Source organism: Phodopus roborovskii, unplaced genomic scaffold (genome assembly GCF_943737965.1).
Source record: "Phodopus roborovskii unplaced genomic scaffold, PHOROB, whole genome shotgun sequence".
NCBI classification, from domain to species: domain Eukaryota; kingdom Metazoa; phylum Chordata; class Mammalia; order Rodentia; family Cricetidae; genus Phodopus; species Phodopus roborovskii.
The window spans coordinates 28,550,745-28,567,174 of record NW_026126410.1 but is presented as its reverse complement, the minus strand read 5'-3'; positions in this window follow the sequence as shown (position 1 = coordinate 28,567,174).

Genomic DNA, 16,430 nt, shown 5'->3' with positions numbered 1-16,430 from the left:
AAATCCCAGCACTAGGGTAGTAGAGGCAGGATAATAGAGCTTGACCTTGATTACATAGTGAGTTTGAGGTTATCATCCTGAAATACTGGGAATTTATGCTATCTAAAATAATCTGAATTGTCATTCAATCAGAACCAGGTTTAATTATGATATTTTTAAATAAGTAAATACAACAATTGTATTCAATAACTTAAAAGAATGATATTCATAGATCCCCATTATAGAAAATAACCTAAAATGTCTAGTACCATTTGAAGATATGAAAATACAATAAAGAACACAGTATATAATCGTGTGTGCATAAACTGTTGTGATAAATATATATATACATATATATACATACATATGTATATATTTGCATCAATACACATATGATCTGTAACCATACATTACACACAGGTGATGTATTCTGTGAACATTCAATTTTATATTAATATATACATTTTTTTTCATTATTTGCTCTTTTCTTTCTAGTGACATAAAAGCACAGAAAGACAGCATTAGATATTTTCTAAATTTCATAGCATTTTTTATTTTTATAAACTCATCACTATTTCATAAGTATACACATCAGATTTTAAAGCTTCCTATGACAGACAGTATCTTAGCTGGCTCATGGTTAATTCTACTTACTAGTACTCATGTCTTCATAAAAGCCAACATGGCATCAGGACCTATCCCTCTGATCATAATAAGGCAAACATGGCAGATCTAATGGATGCCAGTGTCAAATTAGATTATTCAAATTTGTTTTGTGAAGTTTTTTTCTGGCTGTACTTTGTTCCTTCTGTTTCAAGGGCCTGTGGGATCTTTTTTTACTTGAAATTCTCAGCTCAACAGCCACTGGGAAGTAAGTCTTGCCAAAGGAGTAGCCATGTGTAACTACTTGGGAGGTACATCATTCTTGAGCCAGGCCTCTTTGTGGATGGCATAGCCTGGAAAGAGACCAATTTGCAACTACTTTATGGGCTCAGAAGCAGAGGACCTAGTTTGCCAGAACAGATTGCTGACATATAGAAACTGTTAGATAGTAAATGTATGTTGTGGGAAGCCACTCAATTTTAAGAAAATGAACTATGAATGCATAGAAATGTAATGCTGGCCATACATTTAGAATAAACAATTGGACATTGACAAATGTCACTATGATAAAAATATACCCCTAAGGTATTCATATATAACCATATTTCAATAAAATATATAATGCAGTTATGATACTGAAGATGTTATTGAAACATTAGAAAAGTGACATTATTTTCTTTAAAACAACATGTATCATCTCTGTAGTTTTCTTTGAATACTTTTTTCAATATTCAATCATAGTGAATTTTATTAGAAATGTATGCATTCATGGTAGTAAAATTTAAAGGAATAAATTAGGCCATTGTTATTCTTAAAGGGTGTTTATAAAAATCTGGATATTGTCTACAGGGTCATGCTATATATTAAAATTTTATGCAAACATTAATAATTATATTTAAAATGTTACAAGTAAGATACATTGGAATAAATGTTCTAGGAAAATGTGTTGCACAAAATACACTAAAGTGTTTCCACTTCCACAGGTATTATGACATCCAATTTATTTTTGTTGAATTGATTCATTGACAAGTTTAAAAATTCTAATGACTTAATTTTCATGTCTGAAGCTAAGCAAGAATATCTGCATAGCAGAGATATTTGCTTATCGTTGCTCAAGAAATTACACCATTTGTAATTAACATATTAAATTAATGAAAGATAAAGGACTTATCTTCAGGATTGACCATCTTTTCATGAAATTGGGATTACAGGAATCTTAAATGAATCCCAATGATATCAGTCTGTTGCTGCACCAAGTTAGGTTGAGGAGCAGCATCCAGTACACTGTAGAAAAACTGTATGTTCATAAATAAGAGAACTTTTAGGTAGACATCTCCAATGACAACTTAACAAGCAGTTGCTGTAACAAAGGGTGTGTGCCTTGTTCCATCAGTACAATATTTAAACACAATTATGATACTTTTGCTTTTATTTTATTTTGCTTAGTTGCTAGGACACTTGCTATGGAAACATCAAAGAACAGAGTATATCCTTCTAATTTTCTAAGAATTACCAGATTTATTGAACCAATATTTATTGAATAAGCACACTTGCTCCCATAAAAGATGAATGTGAGAGATAATAATTATCTGGGCATAGAATCATTTTTCTCATTTATTTTCTTTTTTGATTTTCTCTACTAAAATGAAGTATGTATACTGCTAAACTCAGAGACAGAAAGCCTAACTGCTGAAAATATTAATAATCCATGTGTCTACAGTCTACAAGTGAACCAGTAAGATTTGTGATTGAAGACTCATGAAGACATGTATGTGTGCTTCTGCTTTGCCATCTTTTCTTCTTCCCACCAATGAAAGAATATTGAAAGTATATATATTTTCGCTTAATTTCTGGAACATTTTATATTTGAAATATTTCTTGATTAAAATGTGCTCTGATGTATTGTAAATTGATATACATTACATTGTTATACATAGCTTATGGAAAAGGGGTTCTGATGAGACCTGGCCATGGAATCGTAAATGCAAGTATTAGTATTCCTTCCTTTCTCCATTCTTCCTAGTTCCCTGCCTACCTGAATTTCCTTCTATTTTTTTGTACTTAAGATGACTGTTTATAGCATGTCTAGTAGTTTAAATGACAGAAACACCCTAGGTGAGAATGTTATATGAAATATATTCATTTAATCATTTGTGTTACAATTTTCTTTTACTTAATGTTCAAAGGAGATAAAAATAATCTGCAGTGAAGAAATCGTAACTGTGTTTTTGGTGACAAGGACAGATGCATTTTCAGAGAATGGATGTGTGATGCTGTGATCTTACTCTAGCAACCAGTCTGTAGTCACCAAAACAAATTCTTAGATGAGTGCTTTATGATATTGATGCAAAATATGTGTTTATGCACTAAAAAGTTTTAATACTTAAAGTTTCTGTTTCATTTTCTGAAAATTTCTGACCTCAGTATTTCGTATTTTGCCTAGGTCAAACTAATGAGAGAAAGCACCCTATGATATGAAAATACTGCATTAATTTATAAACATTTCCTGGAAAAAGATGAGCATGAACAAGTTTTCAAATATGTAACTCTCCATTACTTGTTCACTTACAATGCTGGTTTCATTCTATCAACAAAACTTCATTTAGATTCAAAGTTTGATAGCTAGGTACGTTCAATAAATCCTCTGTAAGCATGGAAGGCTGGAAAAGATCTTTCTTTAATCCACTGCTTTCCTAAACAAAGCAAAGGAGAAAAGTTGGTATTTATGCACAGTTAGCAGTGGTAAAAGATGTAGGAATACAATACAGTATTACTAATTTTGAATTAACATCATATATTTTATAAAACATGAATTTAATGTGTATCATTATCTTTTAATCATGCAAATATGTGAAAGAGGTGTGTTCACAGTTGAGTACAGGTAGATACTCATCCAGTCCTGAGAAGATGCTTTGTCCCCTGAGCTTCAGTAACAGTTGGTTGCAAGAGCACCAAAGGATGCTGGGAACCAAACTTGGTCCTCTGCAATAGTAATAAGCACTTTTAACTCTTGGGCATGATTAGATAAGATATACAATTTTCTAAGAAGAATTACAGAGGACAATTTTCTAGGAAGACATAGTTATAATAAATTTTTAAAAAAAAGTTTATACTTGAATGTTAGTGATCTTATCCTTCTGAATAATAGATGTGGCAGACAGCAAGAAATAATATTTATATATGAACTAAAAGATAAATGTGTTTTCTGAAATTTCATTAATGTGAAATAAGTTTCCCTTTTCTCGGTTAATTTTTATCCTTACATTAAGTTTACTATAATAAATACCCTACATGTAGATTCATGTATAAATATATTTTGTCCATTCTATGTAAGACCCATACAAGTGTGTATGTGTGTGTGTGTGAGAGAGAGAGAGAGAGAGAGAGAGAGAGAGAGAGATACTTATATGAAGACATGTCTCTGAAGGTATAGACTCCTTACATATTAATAGATAGACATATAAGAAAAATAATAGAAACATAAGATTTGGTATAGCAAACCAAACTACACAAAGACATATTGTATAATGTGCAAATTTACTTTGCCCTTCATTGGTCAATATGGCATATTAACAAGGATTAGATTCAAAGTGAATTAGGTCATGTGTACTTAAACAGAAATATGTGCAAACCTCAAAAATATAGTTCATTTGAGTTTGCTTTACATAATATTTTAATTAGTATATGGCTAGCAATTATCAAATAAGCACAAATTGATATCTCTAATTAGTAAAACCAGAGAAGAAACAGCATAAAACTTTGTTAACATACCCAAAACTCAAAAATGCATTAAAACTAAAGGAATAGTATAACTAGATGTATGATAATTAAAAAGAAAAAAGAAATCTAAGAAAATTACCCAGGAATGTATCAAGAAAAATTAAAACATGTGATTCCTATGTAGAAAGTGTTATTTTTCAGTTATTAATCAAATTGAGGACTGAAATCAATAAAAGGGAAAGTAGGAAAACAATACAAAAAAAAAATCAATGTAACAAAGAGTTGATTCTTCAAGACAATCAACAAGATATTCAAACCATTATCCAAACTAACTAAGAGCCAGAGAGATAACATGCCAATTAAAAAAAATCAGGAATGGACACTAAAGAAAGACAAAGAAAGTTCAGGTCATACTTTGAAAACCTGTACTAATTTAATTTAAAAATGTAAAGGAAAGGGACACTTTTCTAAATAGACATCACTGTAGTTAGATATTCACTTTGGCTGTGTCTGTGGTATTGACCATGCCCTTTGGGGGTGGAGACAGGGGAAGAAGTTAATAGGGGAAACCAGGTTTGAGGAGGAGACTGGGAGCTCTCTCTTACTGACAGCACAGGGAACAGAGAGCATCCAGAGGCATCCTTGGGACAAGGAACCTGCTGGTGTTCATCTGTCTATATTGTAAGTTGTTTCTCCCCAAATAAACACTTATTTAGCCTATTTGATTCTCCTGGTCCTTATTAAACCATCATACATCACTTACCAAAATTAAATCAAGAACAAATAAGCAATTTAAATTGACCTATAACAAATAATAAAATAAAAGCAGTCATCAAAATTATCCCAACCAACCAAAAAAAAAAAAAAAAAAAAAAAAAAAAAGACCAAGGCCAGATGATTTCAGTGCAGAATTCTAGTAGGAATTCAAAGAATAGCTAATACCAATACTTCTCAAAGTGTTCCACACAATAAAAGAAGAAGGATCATTGTCAAACTTTTTTTTTTTACAAGGTTACAATTACTTTGGTACACAAACACCCACAAAGACACATCTAAGAAAAAGAACTACAGGCCAATATCCCTCATGAACATTGATGAAAAAGTGCTCAATAAAATACTGGCAAATCAAATCCAAGAATACACCAGAAAAAGCTTCCACCATGTTCAAGTAGGCTTCATTACAGAGATTCAGCAACATAGGAAAATCCACCAAAAGAATCAACCATATAAACAAACTGAAAAGGAAAAACCACATGATCATTTCACTAGATGTTGAAAAAGCCTTTGACAGAATTCAACACCTCCTCATGATAAAGTGCTTAGAGAGATCAGGGATAATAGCAACACACATAAAATATAAACATAGTTGTCGGGAACACCTTTGAAAGACCACCACTATGCTTATTGCCTGTTTGAGTTTGTCTTGCTAATTGCCAAGGTCAAGTCATGAGAAAAGTACAGGAGGGAACCAGGTGCTGCTCTCATCTGATGCCAACCAGGTATCTGTGGTCTACAGCTTGGACTAAACAAGGTCAGCAGGACAGTATCCAGAATGCTGAGATAGCCATAACTGAATTCTTTGTATTCTTTGTGCCCAACCAGAATAACAAACTGTCCTTGGTTAACTACAACTGCTACATTTAAATGAAACAATGAAATCCCTGTAACCATGCTCCTGCTTCTGTAAGCCTGCTTCTTGCCACACCAATCCTATATAAAATGTATATACTTTAACCATGCATACTCACTCAGTCTCCCGAAAGACTAAAATGTCCACAGGTACCTGTGTGTAAACAATAAATAACCTGTTGCACTTGCATCCAGTGGTCCGGTCTCCTCTCTTGGGGGCAAGGGCCTCCCCCCCCCCGATAGGCTCCAAACTCTTGGGGTCTGCTGGGGTCTTTCACTTTGACCAGCAAGGAAGATGCAATGCTCAGACTCTTCTTTAAGCAGTTTATTCAGGAACCTTGAACAATCTTCAACTACTTCTCCCAGCCCCAGCAAGCCCCGAAATATGCACTCACTGCCCAATCAGCTCATGCCACCTGGCAATCCCGGATAGGCCACAAAAGGAGGAAGCACACCAGATCCATCAAGCAATTCCAAATAAGGCTTGTTTACAGCTAAGCCTGGACTACCTGGCATCCAGCCAGGCACCACCTTGGGGCTGTGGCTTCCCATGCATAGTAAAAGCAATATACAGCAAACTAACAGCCAAAATCAAACTAAATGGATATAAATTCAATTTGAATCCTATAAAATTAGGAATGAGATATGGCTGTACACTCCCTCCATATCTCTTCACTATTGTACATGAGTTCTAGCTAGAGCAATTAGACAACAAAAAGAAATCAAGGGGATACAAATTGGAAAAGAAGAAATCAAACTTATATTTTCAGATGATCTTATACTTTACATAGGTGACCCAACAAACTCTATAATGGAACTCATAAAGCTGATAAACATTTCTGCACATTGGAAGGACACATGATTAACTTAAAAAATCAATAGCCCTAATATATGCAGATGATAAAGGGGTTGAGAAAGAAATCACAGAAACATCACCCCTTACAATAGCTACAAACAATATAAAATATTGTGGGGTATACTAACCAAACAAGTGAAAGACATGTACAACAAGAACTTTGACTCTTTAAAAAAAAGAAATAAAAGAAGTTACCTGAAAATAGAAAGATCTCCCATACTCTTGGATAGGTACAATCAACAAAGTAAAACTGGCAACCTAGTCAAAGCAATACACAGATTCTATGCAACCCCCATTAAAATCCCAGCAAAATTCTTCACAGATCTACAAAGAACAAGAATTAATGTTATATTGAAAGACAAAAAAAACCCAGGGGAGTCTAAACGACACAGTACAACCAAGGAACTTCCTGAGGCATCACTATCCCTGACCTCAAGCTCTATTATAGAGCTATAGTCCTGAAAACAGCTTGTTATTGACACAGACACACACACACACACACACACACACACACACACACACACACAAAAAAAAAAAAAAAAAAAAGACAGGTAGACCAATGGATTCAAATTGAAAAACGTGATATTAACCCACACACCTATGAACACCTGATTTTTGAAAAAGAAGAAGCCAAAATTACAAATTGGAGAAAAGAGGATCCCCAAAGCAGGGCCTCTGCTAAAGAAAAAGGCCTCAGCTGGAGAGTGCCAGTTTCCAGTGAGATCTGACTATCCTAAAGAAACTTCCCAGGTTTCAGCTCAGCCTTTGTCCTCTTTGGCCAGCCATTGGCTAGAGGTGAGTCTGCGACCAATTGGGGTGGTCTCTCTCTTATAACCTCTCCCCACTCCACCCAGAACTTCCTGGATTGACCCCTGATCCAGCTGCTCCTGTGTCCTGTGCCCATTGAGATCACCCTTGGAGATCTGATACACCCCCACCCATCCATACCTCGAGCCTGCCCCCCCTACCCTGTGCCCTACCCTGCCCACAGTCCCACCCTCTGGTTTAACACTGGGACAGAGAGTGGACTCAACAGTCCATCCTATTACAGAGACTACAAACAACAAAGGAGACCGGCCTATCTACCACCTGGGACCACCCTGGAATTTCTACATGCTTGGTCTCTAACCCTACATCCAGTCCTCTGCTGGAATCCCAGGCCCCAACCAGAGATCTGCCTATCTCTGCAAGTCCACTATGAGTTTGCAACAGCGAGATCCTTGACCCCCAAAGCAGGGCCTCTACTAAAGAAAGAGGCCTCAACTGAAGAGTGCCACTTTCCAGTGAGATCCCACTATCACGCAGAAACTTTCCAAGTATCAGCTTGGCCTCTGTCCTCTTCCACTAGCCATTAGCTACAGGCATCTTCTTCTGGATCCTCATCCCTGACACCATCCCTGGGTCCCTGTCTGCGGAGAGTCCTCCTATAGAACTTGGACCACTCAGAGCTACAGATATTGAATCTCTGACCCACATAAGCCCACCAGGGAAGTACCATAGAGAGAGGGGAAGAAGCTATGGGAAGAACCCAATAAAAGAAAACATGTAACAACAGAAAGACAAACATGAAACCACCAGAATCTAGGGAATCTACACCAACTAGAATGGAACACAACAACAAAGCAGAGGAAGCAGAAGGGAACGACTTAAAAATTACCATCATAAAAATGATAGAGGCCCTCAAAGAAGATGTGAGAAAATCCCTTAAAGAAATGTAGGGGGAAAAAAAAACAAAAAAGTGGAAGAAATGAACAAATTCCTTAAGGAAAGTACAGAAAGCCAAGAAAAAACAATTAAGCAGGTGAAGGAAACAGTTCAAAACTTGAAAACTGAAATAGAGAAAATAAAGACAACACAAACCTAAGTAATGCTGGAAAGAGAAAAACTGGGCAAAAAATCAGGAACTACAGACTCAAGCATAACCAACAGAATTCAAGAGATGGAAGAGAGAATCTCAAGTGCAAAAGATAAACTAGAAGAAATAGATTCATCGACCAAAGAAAATCATAAATCCAACAAATCCTTAACACAAAGCATCCAGGAAATGTGAGACACCATGAAAAGGCCAAACCTAAGAAAAATAGGCATAGTGAAGGTGAGGAAGACCAGCTCAAAGGTGCCAAAAGCATTCAACAAAATCAACGAGGAAAACTTTCCAAATCTGAAGAAGGATATGCCCATGAAAGTACAAGAAGCATACTGAACCCCAAATAGACTGGGCCAAAGAAAAAAGACCCCTCAACATATAATAATCAAAACACCTAGCATACAGAATAAAGAATGAATATTAAGAGCAGTGAAGGAAAAAGGACAGATAACATATAAAGGCAGCCCTATCAAAATTATTCCTGACCTCTCCATGGAAACCGTAAAGGCTAGAAGGTCCTGGATAGATGTTCTACAAGTATTAAGAGAAGACTCATGGAGCCTAGGCGACTATGTCCAGCAAAACTCTCAATCACTATAGATGGAGAAAAAAAAAGATATTTAATGACAAACCAGATTTTCCCAATACATATGTACAAATCCAGCCCTATAGAAAGTATTGGAAGGAAAATTCCAACCCAAGGAAGGTAAATACGCCCACAAAAATGTAGGCAACAGATAATCCAACTATACCAGAAACCAAGGGTAAAGCAGAAAAAATATATTCAACATACCACTGCTACCAACAAACCTAAAACAAATAGGCATCAACAATCAATGGTCCTTACTCACCCTCAACATTAATGGTCTTAACTCACCTATAAAAAGACACAGGCTAACAGAATGGATACGAAGACAGAATCCATCCTTTTGCTGCATACATCTAAGCTTCAAAGATAGACATTAGCTCTGGGTAAAGAGTTGGGAAAAGATTTTCCAATCAAATGGAAATAAGAAGTAAGTAGGTGTGGCTATCCTAATATCTATCAAGTTAGACTTCAAACCAAAATTAAATAAAAAAAGAGATGAATGGTCATTTCATATTCATCGCAGAAGAAATCCATCAACACAATTCTTCACTGACATTGAAAGCATAATAATCAACTTTATATGGAAAAACAAAAGACCCAGGATAGCAAAAACAACCCTTTAAAATAAAAGAAGTTCAGGAGGCATCACCATTCCTGACTTTAAGCTCTACTACAGAGCTATAGTTCTGAAAACAAACAGGTATTGGCACAAAAATAGACAGGTAGACCAATGGAATTGAATTGAAAATCCTGATATTAACCTATGCACCTATGAACATCTGTTTTCGACAAAACAGCTAAAATTATACAATGTGGCAAGGACAGCATCTTCAAAAAAATGGTGCAGGGACAATTGGTTGAGGGTGTGTAGAAGACTGCAGACAGACTCATGTCTGTCGCCATGCACAAAACTCAAGTCCAAATGGATCAAAGACCACAACATCAATGCAGCCACATTGAACCTCTTAGAAGAGAAAGTAGGAGGTACCCTTGAACAAATTGGTATAGGAGACTGCTTCTTGAGCATAACTCCAGGGGCACAGACACTGAGAGAAACAATTAATAAATGGGACCTCTTCAAACTTAGAAGCTTCTGTAAGGCAAAGGACCCAGTGGACAAAACCAAATGTCAGCCCACAGACTGGGAAAAGATTTTCATCAGTCCTATATCCGATGAAGGGCTGATCTCAAAAATATACAAAGTACTCAAGAAACTAGTCAACAAAACATCAAATAACCCTATTAAAAATGGGGTACAGAACTGAAGAAAGAATTCTCAGTAGAAGAAATCAAAAAGGTTGAAAGACTCTTAAGAAAGTGCTCCACATCCTTAGCTATCAGGTTAATGCAAATCAAAACAACTTTGAGATACCACCTTACACCTGCCAGAATGGCTAAAATTAGAAACACCAATGATGATTCATGCTGGAGAGGGTGTGGAGAAAGGGGAACACTCCTCCACTGCTGGTGGGAGTGCAAACTCGTACAGCTATTTTGGAGATCAGTATGGCAGTTCCTCAGGAAAATGGGAATTAGTTTACCACAGGACCCAGCAATCCCCCTCTTAGGCATATACCCAAATGATCCACATCCATGCAACAAAGACATCTGTTCAGCTATGTTCATAGCAGCACTATTTGTAATAGGAAGAACCTGGAAGCAACATAGATGCCCCTCAATTGAAGAATGGTTAATGAAGATGTGGCACATCTACACAATGGAATACTACTCTGCAGAAAAAAAAAAATAATGGTATCTTGAAATTAGCAGGCAAGTGGATGGCAATTGAAGAAACCACCCTGAATGAGGTAACCAAGTCACAAAATAAGGAACATAGTATGTACTCACTCATATATGGATTTTAGACCTAGAACAAAGGATCACCAGCCTATAATTCACACCACCAGAGGAACTGGGATACAAGGTGTATTCTAAGAGATTCATATAAAGTCCCTCACAGAACTAGAAAGAGATAAGTCTCCCAGAGAACAGGGGAAGTGGAGGGGGCAGCAAATGGAGAGAGAAGTAGGAGAAACAAGGAGGAGGAAAGGAAAACACGTGCGACCAGGAAGATTGAGTTGGTTAGGAATAGAAGACAGGAGAGAGAGAGAGAGAGAGAGAGAGAGAGAGAGAGAGAAATCATAAAAGGGAGCCAATATTGCTTTGAAGATAAAATTGAACACAAAGAAATGTCTAGAGAACTACAAGACTTCTGGCAACTAACAATTTGAGCGTCTGTGGAAAGGCTACCGTAAATGCCCTTCCCAGATAGTGAGATCAACAACTAACTTAAACATGGATCCCTCATCTAATACCTGTTGAGAACAGGAGCAAACACCCGTACATAAACACTGAGTCAAACTAGAGCCAACATACAGATGGAGAGGATAAGACCAGGCTGCAGAATCACATAGAGACAGGTTACATGAGCAAGGAGGAGCTAATGGTCCCCCAGACTGATAGCTGGGAATGTAGCATGGGACTGACTCAGGCCCCCCTGAATATGGGTCTCAGCCAGAAGGACTGAGCAGTGTAAGGGACCTCAGACAGTGGAGCCAGGATGTATTCCTTGTGCACAAAAGGACCTTGCTAACACATCCCCCATGGAGGGATTACTGCCTTAACCTAGAGACAGGAGAGAAGCCCTAGTCCCTACTTCACAGGACCTGTCAGATCTACATGACCCCAACTGGATGGCATTCCTGTTCATATGGAATTGGGTTGGAGGGATGGGAGGGTGGTTAGGATGCATATGAGAAAGCAGATAGGGTAAAAGGGAAGGAGGGAGGGAGGGAAGGGGGGAAGGAGGGAGGGAAGAAGAGGGAACTATGATCAACATGTAAAATAATAAATTAAAAGAAAAAAAAAAAAAAGCTTTGACTCCAAAATTTAAGTTCAAGGACAAGTTACTGGGGAAAAGGATTTCTATTTGTTTCCACAGAAAATGAAAATCTGAGGATTCCTTCCAGACTAATGTGGTTTGATCAAGCCAGACCGCCTGAAACAGAGGACCATGTGCTCCTACATTCAAAAAAGATGGACAAAGCAGCCTTACAGACTACTGCCAGGATTTTGCATCATCCTAGATTCCCCCATGAGAGCGCCCCTTACCAGCAGGAAGTAGTTTGGGAAGAACAACACCCAAATTTCCAAATATTGTCTATAAATGTTTATTTTCATTTAAATGGACTTGGTTATATAAAATAATAAAAAAAAAGAAATAATAACAACAGCAAAAAAAAAATGGAGGATAGAAAGCATCTTCAACACATGGTGCTGGTACAACTCGATGCTGGCTCGTAGAAGTCTGCAAATACATCCATATATGTTGCTACACACAAAACTTAAATCCAACTAGATAATAGGCCTCAACAAAAATCGAGCTATACTGAACCTCTTATAGGTGAAAGTTGGAGGTACCCTTAAATAAATTGGGACAGGAGAACACTTCATGAAAACAAAACAAACAAACAAAATCTACTAGCACAGACACTGAGATCTACAGTAAATTAATGGGACCTCCTGAAATTGAGAAGCTTCTGTAAGTAAGGCAAAGGACACAATCTACAAGACAAAATAACAGCCCACAGAGTGGGAAAAGATCTTTATCAACAACACATCTGACAGAGGGCTAATTTACAAAGTATACAAAGAACTTATAAAGTTAATCACCAAAACATCAAATAACCCAATTAAAAAGTGAGGCACAAAACTAAACAGAGAACTCTCAATAAAGTTATCTAAAATGGCTGAAAGACACTTTGGAAAGTGTTGAGCACTCTTTGTCATCAGGGAAATGCAAATCAAAACAACTCTGAGATTCCATCTTACTCAGGCAGAATGACTAAATTGAAAAACACCAATCCAATGATAGTTTATGCTGGTGAGATTTGGAAAAAGGTGAACTTTCTTCCACTGCTAGTGAACATCAAAACTTATACAGCCACTTCAGAAATCACTATGGCAGTTCTGGAGCAAAAATGGGAATCAATAAATCATAAGATCTAGCAATTCCACTCTTAGACATATACCTAAAAGTTGCACATATATACAAAAAAAGATATCTGTTCAATTATTTTCCTACCAGCATTGTTTGTAATAGCCATAAAGAAAATAAGGTACATTTACTCAATGGAGTACTACTCAGTGGGGAAAAAAATGGAAATTTAAAATTCTATGGAAAATGAATGGAATTAAATAAAAACATCCTGAGTGAGGTAACGAAGTCACAAATGAGGACCATGGTATGTACTCACTCATATATGGATTTTAGACATAGAGCAAAGCATTACCAATCTACAATCTATACCAACAGAGAAGTTAGGAAACAAGGTATACCCTAAGAGAGATATATGCGGTCCCTGAGAGATGGGGAAAGGGATAAGATAACCTGAGCAAATTGGGAGCATGGAGGTATGGGAGAAAGAGTTAGGAGAAAGAAGACTGAGTCATGGGAAGAAGAGATACCATAGTAAAAGGAGCCTTTGTAGGTTTAAAGAGAAATCTGGCACTAGGGTAATGTCCAAAGATCTACAAAGATGACCCAACTAACAATCTAAGCAGTAGTGGAGAGGATACCTTAAATGCCCTTCTCCAATAAGGAAATTGATGACTACCTTATATGCCATCTTAGAGTCTTCATCCAGCAGCTGATGAAAGCAGAAGCAGACACACACAACAAAACTCCTGGGATCCATTTGCAGAAACGGAGGAAGTTGTGATGGGAAATGTCATTCTGTAAATATGTTTCTCTTTTTGGTTAATGAATAAAGCACTGTTGGCCAACAGGAAGGCAAGATAGGCCAAGAGGAATCTGGGAGATGTAGTAAGGAGAGTCAAGATGTAAGGACTTTAGAGAAGGAGTCCAAACCCTCTCTCCAGTAAAATAAGACCACATGGGAATACTTAGTTTGGTAGAAATGGGTTAATATTTAAGACAGAGCTAGCCAATAAGTAACAGGCTAGCAGCTTTATATTTAACACAGTGTCTCTGTGTATTATTTGTGGCTGCATGGCTCTGAGACCAGGCTGGTGGGAAAACTGCTCATGACAAAAAGGCACCTGAAATATGGGTACTAAGAACTTCCTCTTAAAAGTTATCAAATGCTTAACAAATAAAATAAAAAAAAACAAACAAAAAAACAGACAAGCATTTGGGAGCAGCATTTTTCTGGGTTGGTCTAGAGATAAGCAGAGATTTGAGTGGCTCCTTTAAAGAAGGTTTCCTAACTCAGCATAAACAGCCAAACCTGCTAACAACTTAATGCTGTATATGAGGTGCTGGCAATGACAGTGACCTCATCTCCAAGCTGTCAGCCTGCTGCAGATGGCAGCATAGAACAAGACAGTGAACACAGCTCACAGTGCTGGTGGTAAAGGTACCTCAGCCATCTTACGTAGATAGTGACTAATACAGCTGTGGCTTTCATTTTACCAGTGTTGTTTAACAGGGAAAAAAAAAGACTTATGGCCAGAAAAAGATAAAGATTAACAGTAAAGACTGATTCAGATTATGAAAAACCTCTAAAATAAAAATGGTATGGGCCCTCAAAGATAATGTGTGAAAATCCCTTAAAGAAATAGAAGAAAGAACAAAGAAAAAGTTGGAAGAAATGAACAAATATCTTAAAGAATGCATGGAAATCAAAGAAAAAAAAACAATTGAACAGGTGAAGAAAACAGTTCAAGACATGAAAACTGAAATAGAGACAATAAGAAAACAAAATCTGAAGTAATGCTGGAAATAGAAAATGGCAAATTATCTGGAACTACAGAAGCAAGCAAAACACTAAATAACACTCTTTAAAAATGAGGTAAAGAACTGAATAGAGAACTCTCAATAGAGGAAATCAAAAGGGCTGAAAGACACTTAAAAAAGTGCTCAGCATCCTTAGCTATCAGGGAAATGCAAATCAAAACAATTTTGAGATTCCATCTTACTCCTACCAGAATGGCTAAAATTAGAAACACCAATGACAACTTATGCTGGAGAGAATGTGGAGAAAGGGGAACACTCCTCCACTGCTGGTGGGAGTGCAAACTCGTACAGCCATTTTGGAGATCAGTATGGCTGTTCCTCAGGAAAATGGGAATCAGTCTACTACAGGACTCAGCAATCCCCCTCTTAGGCATATAACCAAATGATCCACATCCATGCAACAAAGACATGTGTTCAAATATTTTCATAGCAGCATTATTTGTAATAGCAAGAACCTGGAAGCAACCTAGATGTCCCTCAATTTAAGAATGGATAAAGAAGATGTAGCACATGTACACAATGGAATACTACTCTGCCTACAAGGAGCAGGGATGGAATCTTGAAATTCACAGGCAAGTGGATGAACCTGGAAAAAAAAAACATCCTGAGTGAGTTAACCTAGAGTTGAAAAGAAGAACATGGCATGTACTCACTCATATATGGATTTTAGACCTAGAGCAAAGGATGACAAGCCTACAATTCACACTGCCAGAGAAACTAGGATACAAGGAGGATTCTAAGAGACTCATATAAGGTCCCTCACAGAAGGGAAAAGTGACAAGATATCCAGAGCATATGGGGATTGGGGGTACAATGAGTGGAGAGGGAACATGGAGAAATAAAAGGGGGGCTAGGAAGATTGAGTCATGGGACGAATAGATGAGAGAAGAGAGAGAGAGAGAGAGAGAGAGAGAGAACATAAAAGAGGGAGCCATTATAGGATTGTAGAGAAAACTGAATCTAAAGAAATGTCCAGAGACCTACAAGACTGACTCCAACTAACAATTTGAGCAACAGTGGAAAGGCTACCATAAATGCCCTTCCCTGATAATGAGATCAACAACTAATCTATCTACCAGCATGGAGCCCTCATCTAGTAGCTGATGGAAACAGAATCAAACTCCCACAACTAAACACTGAGCCAAACTGGAATCCTGATGCAGAGAGAGAAGACAATACCAGGCAGCAGAAACACACAGAGACAGATGACCTGAACAAGGAGGAAATAATTGGCCCCCAGACTGATAGCTAGGAACATAGCATGGGACTGACTCAGACCCCCTGAACATGGGTCTCAGCTAGAAGTCCTGAGTAGTCTAATGGACCCGGGAGAGTGGAACCAGGATGTATTCCTGGTGCCCATAAGGGCTTTGGGGGCACATGCGCTATGGAGGCATACTTCCATTACCTAGAGACAGGAGAGAACGCC